General features: G+C 38.3%; 1 long non-coding RNA gene across 1 annotated transcript; it reads right to left on the bottom strand.

Annotated features, from left to right (window-relative positions):
- Positions 1-259: 259 nt before the first annotated feature.
- Positions 260-10,078, bottom strand: LOC116436434. Its single transcript, XR_004237014.1, has 3 exons — positions 9,999-10,078; positions 5,238-5,240; positions 260-269 (listed from the first exon to the last, which is right to left on the bottom strand). It is a non-coding gene; the product is annotated as an uncharacterized LOC116436434 (long non-coding RNA).
- Positions 10,079-23,756: the final 13,678 nt, after the last annotated feature.

Below are 23,756 nucleotides of genomic sequence, written 5' to 3'. Positions count from 1 at the left end.
TGGTCCATACAAGCTTTGGGTTGTTTTGAGGAAAAGTTCAGCATGGCTATAAAAACATTGTAGAATCAAAATTCATATAAACTTCAAATTTAAATAAGCATTGGTACAAAGCAGGGGGAGAGGAGGAAGGTTACTCTATAAAAGCATTCGAAAGGTTTACTTAAGAAATACCTTTGAGGAACAGTTTTATATCTAAAATGGTGCTCAGGGGCAAGGAAGATACTTCTGCTACAGAACAAAAGAGGTTTGCTAAGGCCATAATTTCTTTACTTGTAAACTTTAATAAGTTTAATGGACTGGTAAATTGTTATATAAATAAAAAAGAGAGAAATATTCTAAAGTAAACCTGCATGCTTTTGTCATTTTTTTGGGCTGTGGAGTGTAAGAAGAGCTGAGGTACTTGCCCCATATAACTGTGTGAAGACTGCCTAAAAGTATCTAGTAGATTTCTGGACCCTTAAAATATGGTCCAGATAATATAGAATGTGTTTTATGTTAAGAGCCAGATTTTCAAAGGACTTAACAGAGTAGATTCAATGAGGGACTGAATTATATAGTACTTGCAAGTTATATTCTAGGAGGGGAATTTGCTTCTGACACTCTGTGCATTGCGTGGGAAAAGTTAAAAAGTGTGGGATGAGATTTGCATCACTTGGATGCTGAATGAGGGGAAGCCTAATCCAGCCAGCCAGTAGTCCAGGGTGATAACCATCATCCAGGGTGGAGAGCCCCTGTCAACTCTGCTTTATCTTATCCAACCCAAGTGGGGAGATCTTCCATTTCAGTTATTGGCCATTTCATGACGAAATGCAGCTTAACCAGAAAATTCTGCACTGTGCTCCATTTCAGAAGCCTCTTTGGAAAAGTTCAGCCTTTAGAGAGTTTCTTGTTACTGGAGTTTTCTACAGAGCAGAAATAAATGCATCCCTGATGTCATTGCATGTACATTGCAACACACGTGTTTTTCACAGTCATCCAGAATTCTCTGGTGTTTGACAAACAGAAAATACTCTGCTGAAATGGTTAAATAAAATAGGTTGTCAGCTGCTTTTTTTTTTAAATACCATTTCACGTTTTGAAATGTATGTATATAAGAACACTGAGAGTAATCATAATCAAGGGAAAGGAAAAGGTTTCCTTAGTAAGGAATGCTGAAGAGATTTTGTGTAACCTTTTCACCCACTCAAATCAACAGGCAAATCAACATTTCCATTACGCACATCTCTGGGAGTGATGCTCTTACCAGCTTCGTTATTTCACTTCATTGTTGCCCAAGAATCATTATTTTAAATATAACAGGTCAGTCTCCCTCTTCTATTTTTTCACTGACCTTAAACACAACTGATATTTAAGAGCCTGAAGTTGTGATTTTGACAATTTTAACAAAGCAGTGATATCAAAAGTGTTTTGTCTATGAGCTGATTAGTCAGGCTGGTGACTCTTGGTAAGTTCAGGCTTCTTCAGTGTGTGCAGAAATATCAGAAGATTTTCTCTCCAGGTATGACACTGTTATCAAATAAGCCTTTTCTGTTTGTATACATCTTGTCCTGCATTTTTAAACTAAGACTGTGCTGGAAGCAATAAAGGTGCTGATATCTAAAGTTATTTTGTGGCACCTGACTCTTAACTGGGTAGTGGAAACACAAACCTGAGAAATGCAAACAGTTTTCAAGAAAAACTGCTTGATTTTTCCGGTAGAAAAGGTAGGAAATTGAAGTCAGCCTAGACGACATGTGCATGCAGCTTTTCTGGAATAAAGACTATTTTATATCAGGAAATAAAAGGAAATTGAAAAAAAAAATACACTACCAAATGTTGATGCTTATTTTTCTAAAATATGTGTTTAATTTTCAATTTTAAAAATGGACTCATCTGTGGGAAGTACTTCATACCAAAAGTTTTGAATGACTTTTAATGACTCATAATTATGAGTCTTGGTTTTGTCCTTGAATTTTCAGGCAGAAGGCACCATTTCAGCTGCTGAAAGCAGTGTTTTTGGCATGGAGGAATCGAGGTATTGCTTTCTGGGATTATCTGTTGCTGTCACCATTACCAGTGGCATCGTGCTTGGTAGGGAGTGACTGTACAGCCCACTTGGAGGAGATGTGCATTCCATGGGAAAACTTGAAGTTAGTGCCTGACAAACCACAAAAATCTGCAACACCTGTAATTTTGTTCTCAGGTGACAGTTATCTAGCTGAAAGAGGATTTTCTTGGGTTCATAATAGGAGGGGTTTCATTCTTGTTGCTGTATTGTACCTTTAACTGTTGGTACCTTCTTCAGGCTGGTGTGTGGAAATTGCAGGCAAGCTCCATGGATGACATCCCATTCATCTGGGCTGGGCTCTTGGGAAAACATTTTTAAAAGGAGAAGTGGTTGAGCTAAGAATAGATGATTACTTCTAAATTTGCTTTCTAAGGGCCATTAAGTAATCAAATGAGCTCCTTTGATTGGGAGGAAAGCTCAGTAAACCAATGTAGTGCTGGGTCAGCATGTGTACTAGTGAGCACACAGGACAGAGGTTTGCATGGCTGGGGGGAAAGTTCCCAGTGATGGCCATGGCCTGTTCCCTTCAGGATAAAGCATTTCATCAGGTGAATATTGAACAGCCCTTACTTTGGTCTATACCACCTCCTGAGGTCACCCTGCAGGTAATGACCCAGCCTAGGTATCCATATTTTAAATATGAGACAGCAAGACAACACAGTATACAAAGGTACTTACCTTTAAGGCTTCATCTTATTTAGACAGTTCTGAATATGGAATGATGTTATAATTAGGACACTCGGCTGGGCTGTAGGAGATGATGATGATATGGTGACTCAATTTCTCACTTGTCTGTGGGATAACAACTGTTTCCTGGGGGCGTTGTAAGCACTATAATTCTGTCATGTTCTAGAGGTGTTTCCAGCTCAACATGACAGGCATTACTGGTTAAATCCTGCAAGAGTTCTCCAACTCTTAAACAAGAATTAAACAAGAAACTTGAATGAATGGTGGAAACTGCATGCTTATATTTTTTGAACACCAAAAATTGGGATTATTTGGGTTTATTGGCTGGCCACCCGGAAAGATGTAATACCCAGATTTCTGCAGTGCCTAGTTTCCTGCAGGCTGCTCAGGCCATGAACTGCTTCTGCAGCACAGCAGAGCCCTGATCCTGATTCTTTGTGACAGCCACTTCCACCAGTCTAGACCAAGTGAGTGTGAGAAATCATGGCAAGTTAATAATGTTTTTCATCCTCCCTTCCTGAAGGCTAAATGTCTTCTCTGTAGGGATAAGGATCCTCCAAAGGGTAAAAGAGAGCAGTCTACATTTGCAGGCAAAAGGACAGCCACAAGTAGAAAGCCATACTCTCTTCTGCAGCGTGCCATGGGCATTACTTTGAATTAATGGTTTCAAAATCTGCCACGTTCTGCTTCAGAAACTGATGGAGGAAAAGGCCCTTTAATCTTCCTTTCTTTACTGGCATGAGAACTGGACAAAATCTGCTCTTTTGTCCTAACTGAGATTGGTACAGAACATCCCTTATGACTGAATCATTGCCAAACACCCTTGGGTTTGAGAGATGAGCCTGAATGAAACTGTCAACTGTACTGGGAATATTTTCAGTTCCCTCCTCATCTCTGGCTCCCCTGCTCTGCCTTTCTCCGTAACTTTTGAAGGAAACACATAGGATACTTGGCTCAGATTTTGGATTTCATCCAGGTAGATGTAGCGATGGAAACCTCTTCTTACTGCCGTTAAGTGAGAGAAACACACACAAAAATTACAGAGAATATTGGTATATTAAAACTGATCAGGACCAAATGGAAAACGGTAATAATAATAATAACAGTATGTAAAGTGACTTCACTCTTTGTTTCTTCACTTAAATAACTTTTAAAGCATGAGTTTATGTCTTGTAAGTTAGCTGTAGCTGATTTCATTTTAAAACCTGCAGGCTTCTCAATCTTAGCACAGAGATCCACCCACAAGAAACAGCTTGCAGACTCAGACCTTTAGCTGGAAGAGTTGGCTGACTTATGTCAATCAGCCTGCCAGTATATACTCTCCCTACTCTCTTCTTAAAACAGCAGTAGCTAGTTGAAAATTTGTTTTCATGGGGGTAGGGAGGTGATAGGAATAATAAAACGAATTCATAAGCCTGGCTGTGCATCATGAAATGTATCTATTGATTCCTATGTATATTAGCCATTCACATGTGGTGCTTGGTTCCAGAGCTCACAGTAATGCCATTCAAAGGGATTTTGACATTTAAAGGTCAAGTAGCACCACATTCATTGGGAGAGCATAATCCAAAAAAAAAAAAAGGAAAAAAGCAAAAGTGAGCCTCTGAAAGAAAAATTAAGAGAACAGTGGTGTATAGCTTGCCACTTTGCTTGCAAGTTGTTTTCAAGATCAGTTAGTAGTTTTTCTGGCCATTCACTGTGAAATATAGTTCTAAACGATAAGCCTCTGGTGTAAAAATGGCTACAGTGGCTCTCTGCTAGAGATCAAATAGCCAAGGTGCTTTGAAAAGTGGAGGAAATAACAAAAAATTATATGGCAAAGTTCTGCTTTCTGCCATCTGCTTCCTTCTTCGAAGAGCTGGCAAATGAACTAGCCTTGCCTATGGTCCATGCTTTCCTCCATTTCTTTGCTTCATTTTTTTTTTCTTTGAAATTTTTTACATCAGACAAAAAATCAGTATGTTTAGGAGAATGTAGTTATTGAGGAAAGAGAACCAACTGAGTTATAAAGGCCCTCTTATTAATCTTAAAAGTCACTGAGTTAGGTTGTGCAAATAGCAGCACTGTGTGCCCTCTGCCAGCACAAGGGCAAGAAACATTTTTTTGAGCTCTTGTTGTTACAACACTTTTATAATAGGCACAGTCAGAGCAAAAACCTTCAGGAAAAAATGTAAACATTTTTATAAATTTGTTCTGTTGCATAAGAACTGAAAGGTGAAACCAATGTTTTCCCCATTCCAAAGCAAAAATAGACCAGAAGCACAAAGATCAGATTAAACTCTCAACTTTCCCTGAACTCCCTTTAACACAGAAATGTGGTTTCACAGCTGGACTCTCTCCATGGCTGTAAATCATTGTTTGTTGCCTGCTTTTCCACACCATCCAGCTCATCTGAGAATCTGCCTTTGATGTGTGCTGTAAAATGAGTCTTTAAGCTGGATTTTTAAAAGACTGACACTTAGCCAGATGGGAAATAAAAACCGCATGACTGTAATGATAGCACACACTCTTTCCCCCCAACTTTTGGAAGGATGAAAGCACAGGCCTGCCTTCTTCCAAACTTCCAGTAATGAGTTAGCAGGAATTTATTGTCAGAAACGAAACACCATGACTGCCACTGCAGAGTTCCCTACAGAACTGCCATGCACATTGGCCTGGCCGGTTTGAAACTACCATGTGTTGGCAGGGGAAAGAGGCAATGCACTTAAATCACTTCCAATATGCAAGATTTCTAGAAAAAAACCAAAACCTAAACACAGTGAAAGGTCTCCCACTATCAGATTATGATTTGTCACTGCAATATGGAACATGTAAAATGAAGGTTAAAGTATTTGCAAACTCATCATTGATTTGGCTGTTCTTTTTACCAAGTTTCTAAATGCTGGTTTTACAATCTCATAATTTAATAATGAAAAGAGTAAAGAGCAAATACTACATATGACTGTCTGTAAAAGACATAGAAGACTAAGCAATATATTTAAGTTGACTTAATTGGAAAAATTTAACTGGATGGTGCTAAGATATTGTAATATACAACTTCTATGAACATTGATTCAAGGAGTGCACAGTTTTGCCTCTGAGCTCCTCCACTGTGGTACAAAACAAGGGCACATGTAGTGAAATGGGATTATTTTCCCTGGTAAGAACTTGAGCTGCTTTCCCCCTACCAGAAGAAGCCAAGGTGGTGAGAGCTGTTGTTAATTCATTAAGGAACTACTACAACACAGCTTGCTTCCAAGGAGACTATAAGCTCTTCTGATTATTTTAACTAGAAAATAAATGAAGTTATTACTATTCCAACTATGATCAAATGAAGTTATTACTATGAAATTATTACTTTGATCTCCTGAAGCTAATAAAGGGGGAAGTCATGTTTTAGTAATTCCTCAAGTACTATCTAGTTATACAAAGTATATCCAAAATAGGATTTTCCAGGCATTCAGAAGTCATTCTAGATATTCTACAGTACTGTACACCTTGCCTAAAAATATGTCTCTGTACATAACTGATTTTTCCCCCTATCATTACACTGCAAAAACACTTCAAAGCAATGAAAGGACTCATAAGAGGCATCTGGTGCCTGGACTTCTGTCACCACCAGCCTGTGTCATGTCACAGAGGTATTCCTGACAGATGTGAGTCCTTTGGGATCTGTATCTCTATCATTCTTCTTCACTGCTGAGTGTCAATACAGCAGGTCTGTTCATCATGCACTTGAAGACTGAGAGAGTTGGGGTTGTTCAGCCTGGACAAGAGAAGGCTCTGGGGAGACCTTATAGAACCTTCCAGAACATAAAGGGGGCCTGCAAGAAGGTAGGAGAGAGACTTTTCACAAGGGCATGTAATGATAGAAGAGAAGAGGTAATGGTTTTAAACTGACAGAGTGTAGATTTAGATTAGGTATTAGAAAAAATTCTTCACTGTGAGAGTGGTGAGGCACTGGCACAGGCTGCACAGAGAAGCTGTGAATGCCCCATCCCTTGAGGTCTTCAAGCCCAGGTTGGATGGGGTTTTGATCAACCTAGATGAACACTCTAGAGAAGCTGTCCCTGCCCCTGGCAGGGGCTTTGGAATGAGATGGTCTTTAAGGTCGCTTCCAACCCAAGCCATTCTAGGATTCTATGGTTCTATGATCTTGGCAAGTGTATAACCTCTTCCTTGTCAGGAGCGGTTTCTCTTAATCTTATAATAGCCTAGGCCATTGTTCTGAGTGCTGCTTATGTGGCTGTACATGTCATCACAATGGCACCAAGTATATGCAGATCTGTCATGGATGCTGCCTGGGACCAAGTCCCTTTGCACCCTGCTGGGAGTTACCTGGAAGCATTCCCACAAGCAGCTCTGACAGTTTCATATTTATGTTGTGCAGTGCTTTGGTCTCCAGAAACTAGGACCAGACTTCTGTCTCAGGATTATGTATCACCTTCTCTAATGAGCTGGAAAACACTCCAGAATACAGAGCTCAGAAACTTAGTAGAAACGACTGTACAACAGCCACTGAGGGAGAATTTTCACTCATCACAGCTGCCAGAGGAGCTTTGTGCCAACAGGAGAGGCAATGCAAGGCTGCAGCAAGCCACTAGAAATACACTTGTCAAAGAAATGTTGATAGTTTGCACTGCTACTTCACGAGTCTCAAACCAGATTTGATTTAAATGACCTTTAGGTTTCCATTCACAAACAAAAAGGAATAATCAAATTTAAAGATGCTTTGAGCATGGGTGTGGCTTTCAGTTGTCCTGAGGATCTTGCTGAAGGCCTTGGCTGGGCTGGTTTACAGGCAGTCTGTGACTGTAATATTTTTTTTTACATAGGTGCCAATCTTCCTCTTCCCATCAGGTCAGCCAGCCAGTCTGCAGCTGAGCTCCATGGAAATACAGAAAAAGGAGTAAAGCAGTTGCAGTTTAAAAGACCGTAAGTTACTCCTTTTTCTGATGGTGGGTATATGCAGGTTGCATTAATCCAGTTTTTCATGCCAGAATCCCACTTTCCTTAACTTCAGCCCTCAACCCTGCTTTTCAGGCAGTTTTTAAAGTGTGCAGAAGTACCAAGCAAGTACCTTCTCATTTCTCCATATCTGCTAGTTGAACTTCGCTAAGACAGCTTTCCATGAGTGAAAGCACTTTGTGCATGCAGGAGGATACAGCTGTCAGGGATATGACAAAATCTGATTGGTCAGGACTCTTTTTCTTTTTATTTTTCAATCCTGTTACATGAAATCATGTTTCAGGTATTATTTCAGTGAACTCCAGAAATCTTAGAAAGACTTAGGCAATCTGTTGGGGGCTTTTTGGTGTGGGGTTTGGGTTTTTTTTCCCTCATGTTCAGGAAATTGTCCATTTATCAGCCTATGGGAGTTATAATCCCTTCTTAAGTTGAGAAAATAGTCTTAAAATCCCCTCGCAAGACCAAGAAAGAAAGAGAGTTGCACCTAGAAAATGATTCAATTTTTGAGGCAAGTGGATTTTCACTGACATTTCCCTCTCACCTTTGAGAAAACTCAGCTGAGTGCATAAAATAACAAGTCATCAATGTGTGTTAGGATGTGTGGAATGAAAAATTATGTGGAAGGTAAATGATGCAGGGAAAGTAAAGGCCATATAGCTATCTGGAATGGAGAGGCAATTGTCCATTAGATTCAGCTTCCATCTAACAATCACAGCCCAGATGTCTACAGGCAGGACAGCCACAGGAATGGACTCATACAACTCAAGGGTTCTTAGGAGAAGGTGGGATGATGCTCTGGATAGGTTAGGCCATCTCCACCAGAGTTCCTTCCCTGCTGTGGTGTGCATGGGATGGACCACAACGATAATTTCTAGCACAGTGTGTATAGTTTGCTCTGGATTATTTAGCAACAGGAAATCAGTAAAAGTGAAATAACAAACAGAACCTAACAAAAGCATGCCATCTCTGTCCTGAGGCTTGATCTAGGCACAAAAAATGTAAGCATTAATAAAAGGTTACAAGGTCACTTATTTCTGCTTGTTCTGGTGCTGCCAACAGTTCTTGTCATTTGAAAATGCCTCAGCAGTGTCTTTCAAGGACCTTCCTTATCCCTTTGTTCTCCTCAGGGAATTTATCTATCACTAGCCTTTAAAGAGTCTTATATTTTCCCGGTTGGTGTTTGGAAGCACTGCAAAACAGTTTGAAATATGCATCTGTATGTAGAGAGAGTTTATTAGGGGAAAGCAAATTTTGCAATTTGTGACATTAAATTCCTAACACATCATATAAATGTGTTATGTTAAATGTCTGGTTATCTGGGCAGGGTAAAACATGATATTTCTTTTTTTACTCAGTTTATATATGGCAGTACCAACATAAATATGAGATGAGAGCCAAATTTAAAAATTTATTGAACTTTTATTAATGCCTGCTATGTACCTAAATTAATCTTAAGTGTAAATTACTATTCAGGTACCCTTTTTTTCAGTTGAAGTTTATCTAATTTAAGGAGCTCAGGACTTGCCTCTTCACATCTTTTAATATACTGAGTGAGAATCAAGTGTGTGGGTTTCCATCACCTTGATTACCCTTGCCATCAGCAGGAGAAACTGTGCTGCAAGTAATAATAGCAATAATAAGATCATGTCCTTTTTTTTATTCCAGGCAAAACACTGTCAGCTTGCAGAGAAATATAATTATTGCCAATAAGAAGATTAAAGGCTGTTTAGACCACCATCATTTGTAGTCCATGGAGAACCTGAAAGCAAAATATTTTACCAGTAATACCTGCATAATAATGATAAAGATACCAGTAACTTGTTTTCCTGAAATGGTTGTACCTACCCATACCTACAGGCTGTAAATAAAGCTAAGTCTCTCAAAGGAGAACAGATATCAGGCTCATAAGTAAGAATCTCTGCTTTCAATGTGAAAATGTCTGATCTAAGAAGCTTGAAGCCTGAAAAAATAACTGAGAAGATTCCTTCAGCCCTACAGTGCCTCTGAAAATGAAATCTTCACACTGCTGCTCTGTCAAAGCAAAATAGTGGATCTGAAGATGAGCTAAAGAATTGGGTCTGAGTTACTGACCTCTTTCTTGAAAATAATTCTCTAACCAAGGGTTATTAGGATCATCAGTTGCATTCAGACATTACTCAGTGGTAAGCAGAATGCAGCCTTGCAGTGCTTCCAAGAACTGTAGAATCATAGAATGATGCAACTTTTTAGGCCGGATGAGATCTTTGTTAACACAGCGCTGGCAAGTCCACCACTAAACTATGTCCCTCAGTGCCACATCTACAAGTCTTTTAAATACCTGCAGGGGTGGTGGCTCAACCACTTCCAAGGGCAGCCTGTCCCAATGCTTGACAAGCCTTTCAGTGAAGAAATTTTTCCATCTGAAGGACAATATATTTTAATTGCCTTTATTTTTAGCTTATTTTTCAAATCTATTAAAAATTCAGTTAGCTTAGGGTTGAATATAACTTGACTTTTGGATTTTTAAGAACCTCAGAAACCTCAAAAACCACCAAAAAACAATCAAACAAAAAAACCGCCCCAAAACCACACCAAATTCAAACTTGAACCTCTGGAACAGAAAACCTCCAGACACCAACACAGGCTGGGGATCAATAGCTGAAAAACATCTTTCCAGAGAAGGACGTGGTGGCTTTAGTGGACAGGATGACCAAAAGCCAGCAGTACACCCCTGTGTCAAAGAAGGCCAGCTCTAACAGCTGCTCTCCCATTTATTTGATTAACTTCTGTTCTGGACTTTACTCTTCAACTTCTTTAAATTGGGATAGTACCATTTGATTGTAAACCTGGGTGATTACAGTGAAGGCAGACTATCCAGGCTTTTTTCTTCCCTTTTCCTTTGAATGCTGAAGACTTTCACACACCAGTTACTTGTTTGAAGGAAGACTCTGACATTTCCATGAGCTGATCAGAATATGCATAAGAAGACTCAGAGGATTTTCTTCCCTTTACAAAAGTTTAAGTGACACAGTCACATTGGGGTGTTTTATCCTAGGGAACAGAAAAGAGTACCTGAAGAAGTAGTTTATTGCTTATACTCTGAATATTGTAATAATTGCTGTCTGTTTGAAAACAATCAGATGAATTCTTGCTGGGTTTGGGTGAAGCCAGTCATAAATTATCTACATTTTCTCCTTTATTCAGTTAATCTTTCTACATAATTAAAAATTCTTTCCCATCCAAAGGGAAGTCTGCATTCCAGCTGAGTGTAAGTCTCCTAGAGGGAAAAGTTTTTTTCTTATTGCTGGTTTTTAGTCATCCCCTGCTGATATCCTGTCGTCCAGTCAAAACAGAATGAATTTGCAAGAAGCTTTCAGCAGCAAAAAAGTCTCTGAAGCTTTGCTGTAAAATAATACATGCAATGTACTGGAAAACAATTGAGCTCACAGTGCTGGAATATAAAATCCTAGTAACAAGCACTAATCAGTTTGACACACCAAGCCCAATATTAATTTGAAACAATTTCATGTAGTTCTTGGGCATTGTCAAAATGGGAAGTGGATGTAATAAAGACACTAAAACAATTAACTTATAAAAGTGTATTGAGTGAAGTAAATAATCACATAGAAGTTTTAACTGATTGATAAATATGTGGTCAGATTTCACCTTACAGTGCTGAAAGCCTTGTCTGTTTTGCCTGAGAATATTGTGACACGCCTAAGAGCAATCAGGCATGATGACTAAGAGCATCTAAAATGACTTAGTATCCAAATGAAGAATTTAAAAAAAACCCCAAACATTTCCTAAATAATTCAGCTCACTAGATTGCCAGTGGACTGTCAGTGCTGATGTGAGGAATTGGCAGATTCATGCACAGTTAGAGACAGATTCTTCTAGAAGCCGCCAAAATGGAATCTGAAGATAGTCTACAAATACACACAGTGTTGTCACTATGGAATCCTGTGGGAATCATCATGTACATCAGAAGAGCACAGAAGACAATCTAGATTCTGGCTGGAATGCAAGATGGAAGGCTAATCTGAACATTACCTATGTTTTAAAATCAGTTTAGTTAAATCCATTAACGTGGTTGAATGGACACATTTTTCCTTTTTTTTTTTAGTATATAAATAAGGCACTTCTCATACTTTTTTTTAAGTTTTGTGTGAAGAAAATGGGACATACAATCACTGTTGTGCTGAAATAATTCTTAAAATGCTAAGATTTTTGTGATTTATGGCCAATTCAGACAATTAACCTGTTACACTATACATGAAATTTAAATTGTTTTACACAACCAAAGAATTTGGAATGCACAAATGCCTGTTACACTGTGAACTTGAATGTGCAGGGCCCGACATGTACAGGGTATTAGACAAAAGCAATGGGCCAAATTCAGGCCAGTGAAATTGACAGATTATTGTGTATGATTCAGTAAACTTTTTACTTAACAAAAATGTAATAATGCTATGCTACTCATTGTTTACAGATCTTCCTTTACAAAGTTGAAATTGTTCTTCTCTCTATGAGGGCCACATTATCACAGTTCAGAGTTACTGAGAACAAAGCTGCTCTCTTGCTAAGGAACACTGCAGTGGAGGAATGCAAGAAATGCAGGAGTTCTGCTAATCTAAAGTACAGTCTTATCTGTTATCCAAGCCTGGTGTCTTACCTGTTATCCAAGTCACCTGAGAAGCAGTATATTGAGCATTCTAATTTAGTCTGCTTTGTGCAATTCTGAATTAATCTGGAATACAGGTATTTTGCTGGTGTCACACCTGGTCACAAGGCTGGAGGTTGAACGCTGTCATATACCATGTAACTCCGTATTACCCTATTTTTTTCTGACTCATTCTTGGTTTTGGGACTGCAATAGCCCCTGAATATGTTGCATAACCCAGTAAAGAAATTTTTGTATCTTTTTTTTTCCTATGGTGATCTGACATGAACAACCAACTTTTAAAATTATTTTCTAAGTTATTCAAGAAGAGCTTCATTTATCTGAGATTTAATTGAAGGAAAGCACAATTTTAAAACAGTGCTTAACAGCATAGAGGTTCTCAAGGGGCTGGGTAATATGTAGTGATTTTTGCCATGAAGCTGATTTCTCTTGAAGTTGTTTTCTATAAATATTGCTTGATCTAATGGAACTTATTTTAGAGCTCTACTAAAACAAATCAATTACCTCTTGAAATTTTTCCCAGTATCATCTAGCATTCTAACCCTATACATTTTAGTTTCTAAAATAGATAATTTTATACAGAGCTCTACTAGTTTTTGAAGATTTCTGGAGTAACTATAATAGAACTCTTTATAAAACAAATGGTTTTTAATCTCTGATGAGGCCTTGTTCTGCTAAAAAAGTCAATTTGATAATAAGACCGTCCATTAGGAAATAAATTTTAAGTAACTTTGAAATATGTGAATTACATTTGCTCTTCATTCACAAAATCTAATTTGTAAAATACGTACTTTTAATAAGTTCTATAGGAAATATTAATATTTAAATGCTCCTGAGCCTGAAGAAATTTTTTTAATTTAATTTTTTTAGATAACGGTGAAATAGAGTATCAAAGAGTACAGTGTTTCTGCACTGTTATGCAGCTAAAGGCGTCTTAATACATTTTATTTTGTAGTGTGCCTGGTAGATTGAAATCTGCTGTAGTCTGCTGCAATCAGCTGCTCATTTTCTCACAGATCACAATGATTTTTTTAGCTAGTGTTCTCCTCTCATTGAGTATATGGAGAATAGCAAGAAAGTCTTATGCCAGCAACTCCCCATACAGCTGCCTACTAAGGACTGGGGCACCTGAAGTTGACTAATATCCTTTCTTTTTGGCCGGCAGTGCTTTCTGTGTGTGCCCTAACACCCTGTGGCATTGTGTGTCCAGGACCATCAGTCTTCAGGGATGAACTACTCAGCATGGCTCACACCTCAAATCCACTGAGAGCTACAAACTTGGGGCAACATTCATTTCACCCAGCTTTGCAGCCTGTTTTGATATTCCTCGTTCCCCCTGTGTACTTTATGGGAAGCACAGGCACATGTGAAAGGGTTCAGAAGCCTAGAGCACAAGCAACTTTTTTAAACTTCACTTTCAAATTAAGTCAAGGGTGGATCTCCTAGTACCCAGCTCACACCTTTCTGTGCTACTCATACCTACTTGTATGATCAATTAATTTTTTTACTTCTCAAAACAGGAGGTAAAACACTGCCTTTCATAACTACAGAATTGGTGAAGCTGACACCTGGAACCCACGTGCCATTTAAGTGGTGGATTCCAGTGACGCGAGTGGTGCTAAAGGAAAGACGCAAACAATTGTAATTAATTTAGAGCAAGGCACTGAGTTAGATTTCTTTGAAACTGTATTTCTTCTTAAAAGTCAGCCTGAGCCCATAATAAGAGGAGATGGCAAAATAACTTTTAAATGCATTTATTTCTAATCCTAGGGGGAGACCATAAGAGAGACATTGTCAAACAAAAAAGCATTTTATATGGCAGCAGTTGAATGGGGAAGAGCAATAAGATTCATATTGCCATTTTTCACAGGTGACTTGTTTAGATTTTTTCAGAGAACTATTAGGCTCTCTGAATGGTTAATGGGGAATTGTGTGTTCATAACCTTTTCTCAAGGGGTACTTCAGAACTACCAAATATCTTACTCCTCCAGTTGTCTTCTGGGTCTTGGCTCCCTGATCATCAATACCATATACACTGCTTCAGGGTAAGCACTCCTTTGGACGGGATAATTCAGTCCAAAAAGTCTTCTCCAAAGATGGTGTGACCCTACACAAGCTATTAACTCCTGCATTACATTCTTCCAACCCACTCTCAGTGGGCTTTACAGCCTCAAGAAGCCCTACATGTCTCCCCAAAACAGGTAATACACTCTTTCTGTTTCATGCTGTAAAAATACAGACCTTGACAGGCTGAAACAATTTTTTCAATTTCTGCTAGAATATACAAGCTATTAAAAACCAATTATGTTTCTCAGCAGCCAGGGCACCATGTAGGTCCTTGAGGAGGAAGCCCAGGGCTAGTTTGGATGCAGCCAGCTTGTTCAGGCAGGGGAAGTCCCTGTGCAGGAAGGAGCCATCCTGCACCTCGTAGTGCAAGGTTGTCTGTGTAGGAAATGCATTTAGCAATGCAGGTACAGCCAAAGAAACTAAGCTTTACCAGTTATTCAGGCAACTGATGGCAAACAATTGTGTTACTGGCAACAAACTACCAACAGAAAAACTTGCCCTCCACTGCTCCACCCTACTGCAGAAAATACATGTACTTTGGTCTCACAGAACCTGTTTCATAGGTTTTGTACTTGCTGAGGTATCCACACACTTTAATGTGTAAAGTATTTGTCTTTGACATACACTTATGCAGCAATACTACTTTTCCAATGCAAGTGGCTCCATTGGGTCTCGGTGATTAGTTGTGTACTTAGGTATTTTTTGCACATGGTCCCAAGCTGTGTTCAGAGTAAAACTGGTATAGGTTTGTTTCACCAAAACCTCTAAATAAAAATGTCTGCAGTCCAGGGACTTCAAGGTCCCTTTGGTTCATAATACTTACCTGTAGGAAAATGGATGCTTTTTTGATTTGGGGAAACAGTGTCCAGTTAAACTACATTTTGTTATATCTATCCCCAGCTTTCATTCATATGCCAAAGGTCTACTGCTCCTGCAACACTTGAAATTTTATTAAGAATTTTGCTACCGTTAGCAATGTGCTGAATCAGGGTGGAATTTTCTTTAATATAAATGAGCAAACATAAGATGAGCAGCTCAACACAGCTTTTCAGCTCTGCAAACTTGGCTATGCTTTAGAGAAGCTGAGTTCATTCATCAGAGCTGTTTTCACAGTTTTAAGCAGCATATATAATCTTTCCTTATATAATTACCCTTGTTTCTCCAATCCCTAGCACTTTCTTAAAGCTACTAAGCATACACACTATTTTATGTTATTTCTAAACAAAGTAAAATTCTGTGATCCTTACAATTTAACGAAAGGCAAAGATTTAAGTTAGTAATTAAGGTTTACTGATTTTTAGGCGGCTTAAGTGTTTACTTCAATAAGCATATAGGTAAATGTTCTTCCAAGTCATAATTCTGATTTGTTTTTTAATAATTGCATTATCTGTCCTGTATTAGTCAGGACACTATGTCATCCATGCTCAGGTCTATTTTTGGATGTCTTCTTCATCTTATCCCTCTAATATTTGCTCTCTATTTGTCTTTTTAGTTATTTAGAAGCTGCTTCTTTTTTTACTTTTAGAAAACAAACCTTTTGTTTTACAGATTCCCCACCCAAGCAGTCATTCTATCACTTGACAAAGATCAAATTTCAATATCTGTAATTACTGAGGAAGATGCTTCAAATCTAAGGAGAATAGACTTGATTTTATTTTACAATTAATATGATCAGAAGAAATATTACTTTCCAAACATCTTCAGTCATCTTCAGTCTGATGATGTGTTTTTGCTGCTGCAGTCGAGATAAAACATGAAACATAAACATAACACGTATCTCCTCACCTCTCTTTCAAATCCAATCTTAGGAGAAAATTTGCAGCAAAGATCTTCTAAAGATACTTCATAGAAATCTGAAATGTAATTGCAGACACACACCTGCAGCCCTTGAAATTTCATAACCAAGTGCTGTAACAGCAACCCTTCGGAGAGGAGTGGAAACTTTAATTTCCTATTTAGTTTTCATTTGTCCCTTTTGGGGAAAGTAAGAAAATATTCAGAGATCATCACTGCTCTGCATTTTATTGTATTTTATTGCAAATCTGTGTCTTCAAAGAAGGCAGCAGAGACACTGAGCCTGCCATCAAGGATACATAGGAATACTTCACGAATATATTCTACCAGGATAATAGGAGCAAAAGGGACAATTTGCCAGTATCTGATGACCACAGAGACACACCAGGGTGAAGGACAAGCTTTAGGATTAAAGCTTTAGGAGGATCCAGGGTAGAGACTAAGCCTGAGAAGATGCTGTCTGTCATTACTTGGGGCAGACCTGGTATCATCATTCTGTATTGAGTCCTTTAACTCAGAACTGTGTGGCCAGAAGCATAAAGGGTTTGTCTTCTGCTGGTCATGGCAAGACACAATCATGTTCCCTCTGCTAAAGCCCAGGCAAAATGTCACAATAGGCTTTCCAGAGTGCTCAGCAGGGAGAGGCAGAGATGAATGTGCACACACACAGCCCCTTCTCCCATTATCACACAGTACTCATTTCCACAGGCTACTGGTCTGATTAACAACTGATGCCAGTTTCCAGTTGCTGGTGTAATAGAACTGTTAATTTCATAAATTCCTTAATACTTGACACATAACCTAATACTTGCAAGAATAAGAACTCCCTGAATATAACATGAACTGGGACTAACAAGATAAAAGAATACCTCATACCAGTGGCCCACTACAACCCCCCCCCCACCCTGCTTTTAGGGGTGATTTATATGCCATTTGTATTACAGTCACATGCAAAGGGCTCCCACTGCAATATACTGAATCATAAAATAAATGGCAGTATTTTCTTTAGCACTGTTAAGATAGGAAGCATATGCTAGCAAGTACTGCACAAATCACACTGTGGCAAACACTTTCAAATGAAAGCCTGAGAAACCAATGGGCTGTACCTCTCAAACAGCAGGTATGTTATATATATTATACACATTATAGGTTTGACCCTGGCTCTCTGAAGGGTAGATTTATGGTGGCTTGGGATAGACTAAATTCCCTTTGAGGCTGCTGTATCGTATTTCATTTTAAGAACAAAACCAATCCAAAAAACCCAAACAAGGCAATTTGCTTTCCTTTGAGTTTTAACTCATTCTCATACATGAGGAAAAAACAAGATATGTAAGAAACTCACGATAAAAGGATGGAGAGGCTAGGATGCACAACATAAGAGGATCTGTACAAATACAAAACAGTTAACCTTCCTTGTCTTATTTTGCATTGTGTCTGATGTGTGCACATGGGCATACATATATATCCTTTCCTTTTCCTGTTCCTCTCCCAGTGTCACTGATTCTTCCCAAAGTACATCTCCTTATATCAGGCTTGTAGGCAGCACCTTGTCTTTCATCTTTATATAACGACTCTCCCCCTCAGTTTTCAACACAGCAGCCTGTTTCTTCCTCTCAGCCCCCACATGGCAATCACCCCCTCTTTGCCATGTAGCTATGCAGTCCCTCAATTCTCAGCACATACACACATGTAAACTTTCATAAATTCAGGAATATACCTGTCCTGCTTTTGTTCTCCTGGATTCTACTTGTGGGAAAACATGCTGGGATTCCTTATGTACCTAAGGGAGAGTATTTTAATCCATAGTATCTTGTAACAAAACCAATCATATACATGATTTATTTAGACTATCATCTAATGAAATTGCTTTGCTTAAGTTTGCTAGACACATTGCACCTCTTTGTTTAATGTTGACACACCATGAAATATAGATGGGGCTGACCCAATATAGGTGGAAATTAGTGCTCCTTAAAACCTATACTCACAATTTTCATTTTAACTTGCATCTCTGAGAGCATATGATAGTAGATACACATAAGACCACACATTCCTACTGATTAGACCAGTGGCATTTTACACGCATATTATTATCAAGCACAGTTATAATACTATAACAAGCAGCATACGTTTTAAAGGCCTATCTTTACTTTGTTTCCTCTTTTTTCTTCACCCAGCTTTGTGCTTGTTTTATCTTTTCTCACCCAGAAGCTTTGTGTCTCCTCTCTAGCTCAAGAATGAAAAAGTACGAACACCAAAAACTCTGCAGGGAGTTCAGGAAAATCGCTATTACAACATTTTTTTCTGCAGTTTTCATGGCTTCTTACACAGACAGAATGGCAGAAAAGGTGCAGAATCTAGGGCAATTCTTCCAGCTTTGCACTATACAGTATGTGGCCGTAGGGAAACTGAAGGACTCACTGTGTATGCCCAGTAACAATAAAGCGATCCCCGCTTAATGAAAAAAGAGGAAAAAACATTTTTCAAACCAGATATTCAAGGATTCATCTTAATATGGAGTTCAGCCTTAGTCTGTATAGGGTCACTTCAGCTCCCTTGCAAAATAAAGCTATCAACTTCTAACAATATTATTTTTATCTCATAAGCCTGACAAAAGCACAGCTTTTGCTATAGGTACATTTTTCAAAACTATTCACACAGCTGGAAAGTAATCATTATTCTGATTTTTTCTTTCTTGCTAATTCACCTTTGCCCCTTGCTTCTTTCCCCCTCTTGGTCCCTATTTTTTTTGCCAATGGAAAGGGAGAAAACAGCAAGTAACATAAGTAATCCTGGGTTCAGATATCCACTATCTGCTGGACTGTTTCTGTATCCAGCATCATCAGGGATTAGATAAAATATGGGATCCCTGGAAACCACAGCCCAGGAATTACATGTTTGAGTCACTAGTAAGTAGGCAGTATGGTTATGCTCCTGCATGCTATCTGTGTGCAAATGTAACATAACTTAAGTGAGCCAGAGGGGAGTGTTGATTATTCTGTAGTTCTACTTTCATTCTGGAATATGAAGTAGCACAGGAAGACAATTTTCTTACTGAGATTATGGGTGTTTGGGGAATATGCTGAGCTGCCCAAGGAACATGCAGGGATTGGATAAATGTATCTGTCTGGCAGACATTTGCTGAGGTAGAGGTTTTCTGTACTGGTTTAGCTAAAGACATGAAACTCATAAAATTCAGTGATGCTCAATTAAAAATTAGTTCCTCTAAAATAAGGAGCAAATATTGTCAACCTGAGTACCTACCTGAGCTTTCAGCATGTCTTTGTCAGTGCTGGGGTGTCCATTCTCCCACAGAGACTCTTCACACTCTCTGGAGGATCACTGCCAGCCTGCTGCCCTTGGTGAGCAAGTCATATCCATCAACTGCCTCCTGACCATCTGCAGCCACTGAAAACTGCAATCAAATTGGAGAAGAGGAGAGAGCTCAACTATTTTGAATTCCTGAAAATGTTAAGAAATAAGACACCTGGATAGAGAGAAAGGATATTTGTGTCTGTGCTGAGGAAAAGATTAAGAAGCTCTCTCACCATTGGACATCCAATAAGGAATATAGGCAAGATGTGCAGCTGGCTAAACTCCATTTGCTCTGCTGCTTTGAGAACAATTATTTCAGCATCTGCCTTAAGAGTGAGGGAACTTGCTGCATCTGATGGTAAATTGTGTTTAATCACTTTTACATTATTGGTGACTTTCATCTAGCTAAGTGATTTTCATAACATTGTGCAATGGATTTATCACTTATGGAGTTATTCCCTTTTGCAGGTTTAATATAGTGTTTTACAGAAAAAAAGTCCATGTTCTTTACCAAGAGTGCAAATTTAAACAATTTCAAGCTTATTTTGCTTTTAATTATTTTGCTTTTAAGTCTTTTTTTTTTTTTTGCATCTTTTGTTTCTCAAAACATTTAAATAGCTCAACTAACAGGTGAAAATGTTGTAATTCTTTAATAACATCTATCTACCAACCTCTGTTATGTACCAGCTTATATAATGCTCAAATCTATACTGAAACTGTAACTAACCTCATAACATATGTAAGGTATTTTACTTATAAAGACCATTATATATATTTAAGTACTTAAGGATAAAGAAAGGTGCTTTTTCTGAAAGATTAGCTGTCAAACTTTACATTGCTTCAATTTTCAATAAAAGGCTTTAGGCCACTATCAGACAGCAGGGGAAAGGTATGCTAGAAGGCAGCTAGAACAGGGGAAATATTCACATAGTAACATAAAAGAATCCCTGTTAAAACATCTGAGATATACACACATACAGGATATTGAGGTTTCATGATTTTCTCTGCTATATGCAAGAAATAATACTTCACATTAAGTTACTTGCCATCTTAAAATGATTGAGCTTCATGTTTTCTGCATGGTTTAGTACTTCAAAAGTGGGACAAGTAATTATCTCTTACATAATAAACCATCTGCATGGATATAATTAAACATTTGCTCAGTTGTATTTGATATTAAACCAGAAAAAGAATGTGGTTAAGTAGCATTTATCATGCAAAAGATGTCAAAATCAGCTGAAAATCCATCTATAATATCCTGGTTAGTTGCTAAGCTTTTGAAGGGGTCTTGAATAGATCTCAAATGTGATGCTGCATAACTCAGGTTGACATGGTAACATGCATAGTAAGGAAAATCTGAGCTTTATTATCAACTTCATTTTAATTCCCTCCCCTTTTCATATGCTCCCCTCAGTTTCTGGAGTAAATGTGTCTTAGGAGTCTCTGATTGCAACTCATAATTATTTGGTATAATTAAGATGGCGTGCTAGTCTTTTATTTTGTAGGCTGCAGAATAGTAGCAGGTCTATGAGATGAATCCCTAGCAGCATTTTTTTAATGACCATGTTAAATTTAGTGCTGTTCTGAGAGAGATTATGTGTGTTGCTTGGTTAATGGGATGTTTGGTATACTCAAGACTGATCTGGCAGCCCTATGCCTGAGGAAACAGGCAGAGAAGAAATTCTCTCAGTGTAGCCACTTTTACAGACATATAAGCTGTTAAGGGTCAGTGACCACAGCCATAGGTCCTGGAGACTCTTGCTGAGAAGACAAGGCCAGAAGAGTCATAGCTTGAGAACACAGGCTGAAAGAATGATAGAAGGGCAAAAAAGGACCCTGTAAGCCAGAGGCAAAAAACAAGTTTGCAAGGACAAAACTGAGACATAGTCAACACTTCTTGATATATTAGGATAATACTGAGGCTTCACAGCTGACTATCACAAAATTATATGTCTTAATGTAAACATATCTTTGGATTGTTAAAAAAAAAATCTTTCTAAGAGCTTTATTTCTTCTGAAAAATAAATCATATTTTGTTTTTGACAAGGATTCACATCTTTGTACATTCCTTAAGTATTTTCTTCTGTGCATGAGAGAGCACTACAGATTGGGGTATGGTGTGGGATGTGTCTGGCACCTTATAGCATGTGATTGAGCAGAGGGAGGAAGGGAGAGAAGAAAGGAACTGCAGAGCTAAGATATCCTCTGAGGAACATGATAGTCAGACTAGGAAAGCAAAGTGCTACACTGCATGAATGCATGAGACACAGACAGAGATAAAGAAGAGAGGCAGAACCTGTTTCAGTGTGTGACACTTCACAGGTTGCTGACTCAAACTCACCCAAGCCTTTTGCGTAAGTCGTGGATCATAGAGTGCTTCAGCTCCGAGACTGCTTGAGGGATAGGAGAACTGTGAGATTCCACAGAGGACAAATAAAGGAAGGCTCAGAGTGACCAAGAAAAAAGCTTAGCTGAATCTTTCTCTGCAACCTTCACATTGGTTACTCTTCAACTCCCAAAATAACTTGCCACTTAGAAAAGTGAGATGTTACCATCACAGCAGACAGCGGTGTTACAGAGTGAGAAGTGAGTGTTTGTGTCCTGTCTTTACAGGGAAAACATGACCTATCATGGAAATTTTGATATGACTGTGAGAGATCTCCTACAAAGGAAATATAATTCAAGAATTAGAAATACTTGAAAAGGAACCTGACAAATGAAAGAAAAGATCTTCCTCTTCTGTGATAATTGTGAAATTAACAAGATTGAAAGATGGTTGAAACTAGCTTGTGTGACAGCTTCTGGGTCCATGGTAGCTCCACATATCTACATAATGTCTGATTCCTTCCACAATGGCACTCCGGAGCATAAAAAAACCCAGGTTTTTTTGTTTTTTTTTAACTTAAAAGTAGGTTTTCTGTTGTTCAAACCGTTCTTACTGTAATAACCCTGGTAAAATTAAACTGAGGGAAAAAAACAAGAATAATTGTTTGGAGGCAGTTTCCCCTAGGTCTACACTACCCAAAAAGGAAGAAAGAAAAGTTTTAGTGTCACTATCTACTGCAATATCATCAATTAATTGTTAACCCTAAAGAAATGCTATTTTTCCACAAAAACTTCCTTTATTGACACTTCACAAACTTAAACTATGCACGATTTAAGGTTCTTTAAAGCTTTAATGAGGTATAATTCTGTTTATGTAAAACAGCCTTTTCCATAAATTTTCAAGGGGTATTTTACACTAAATTTCTATATACTAAAGCAAAATTAATTAGTTCTTCAAAACAGAGGACTCTGAATTTCACTTTCATGGCAAATTAGATTTTGCTTTGTTACTATCTAAGAGGATGTGGATTAACTTTTTTAATACCACTTTCCTTTCTATCAACAATGGTTTGAATGTAATCTTAAGATTTGTCCTTGACTTCTTTATGGATATTAATGGTAAAAGCATCTTCTTATCAAAATTCATGTGTACAACTACATGTGAGTTTATTTCACATTGACTATACCTAAACTTTCAAAATGTAACCACCTACCCATGTAAGCAGAAAAAGAGTTATTGGCCAGCTACCCTATTCTCTTCTAGACCTCATTCATTTCCCCCCAACAAACATGGTTACCCCAAAGATTACAATGGCCCTATTTATTACCAAAGGACTGAGCTGACAATCCAGAGAGTGTAAAAATTACAGAAAACATCAATCTATGCCAGCACAGAGCTTTTGCCGTACCTTTTTTAACAAGTAATTCTAAAATAGCAACTCTTAAAGATATTTAATTTTGAATCATCCCAGATCATTGTCATTTAGACTGGCTGAAGACTTTCCAAGGTCAGGTTTTTGGTGAATTTTGGGCTAATTCTGGTTTGGTGCAATAGAACTGGAGGTGCCTGGAACTGTCCAGAAGGGTAGTTTGTTGGCTGATTTCAGTTTTTTTATTTAGGTTTCTAAAGTCTGAGTCCAGTTTTAGGCCTTTAAGGTCTTTCTCTGGGGGAAGATGAGAAGACTGTCAGCTATATTTAGTTGCCTTCTCCATTTACTGGCTGTTTAGTTTCTCTCAGAGAGTCTCTAACTTTCATTCTTTTCCCTCTGTGTATGCTGATTTGGTTGTCTGTGCATCCCTCACACAATCTATTATGACTGTGGAATATTATACTTCGATCTGATTTTACCTTGAGCCATGTTACCACAAGAGTCACAATTACTCCTTCATTAAAACACTGCTAATTAAACCAGTCCA

This window comes from Corvus moneduloides, chromosome 2, assembly GCF_009650955.1.
Source record: "Corvus moneduloides isolate bCorMon1 chromosome 2, bCorMon1.pri, whole genome shotgun sequence".
Lineage (NCBI taxonomy): Eukaryota > Metazoa > Chordata > Aves > Passeriformes > Corvidae > Corvus > Corvus moneduloides.
The sequence above is the reverse complement of the archived record's forward strand: the minus strand, read 5'-3'. Positions and strand labels throughout refer to the sequence as shown.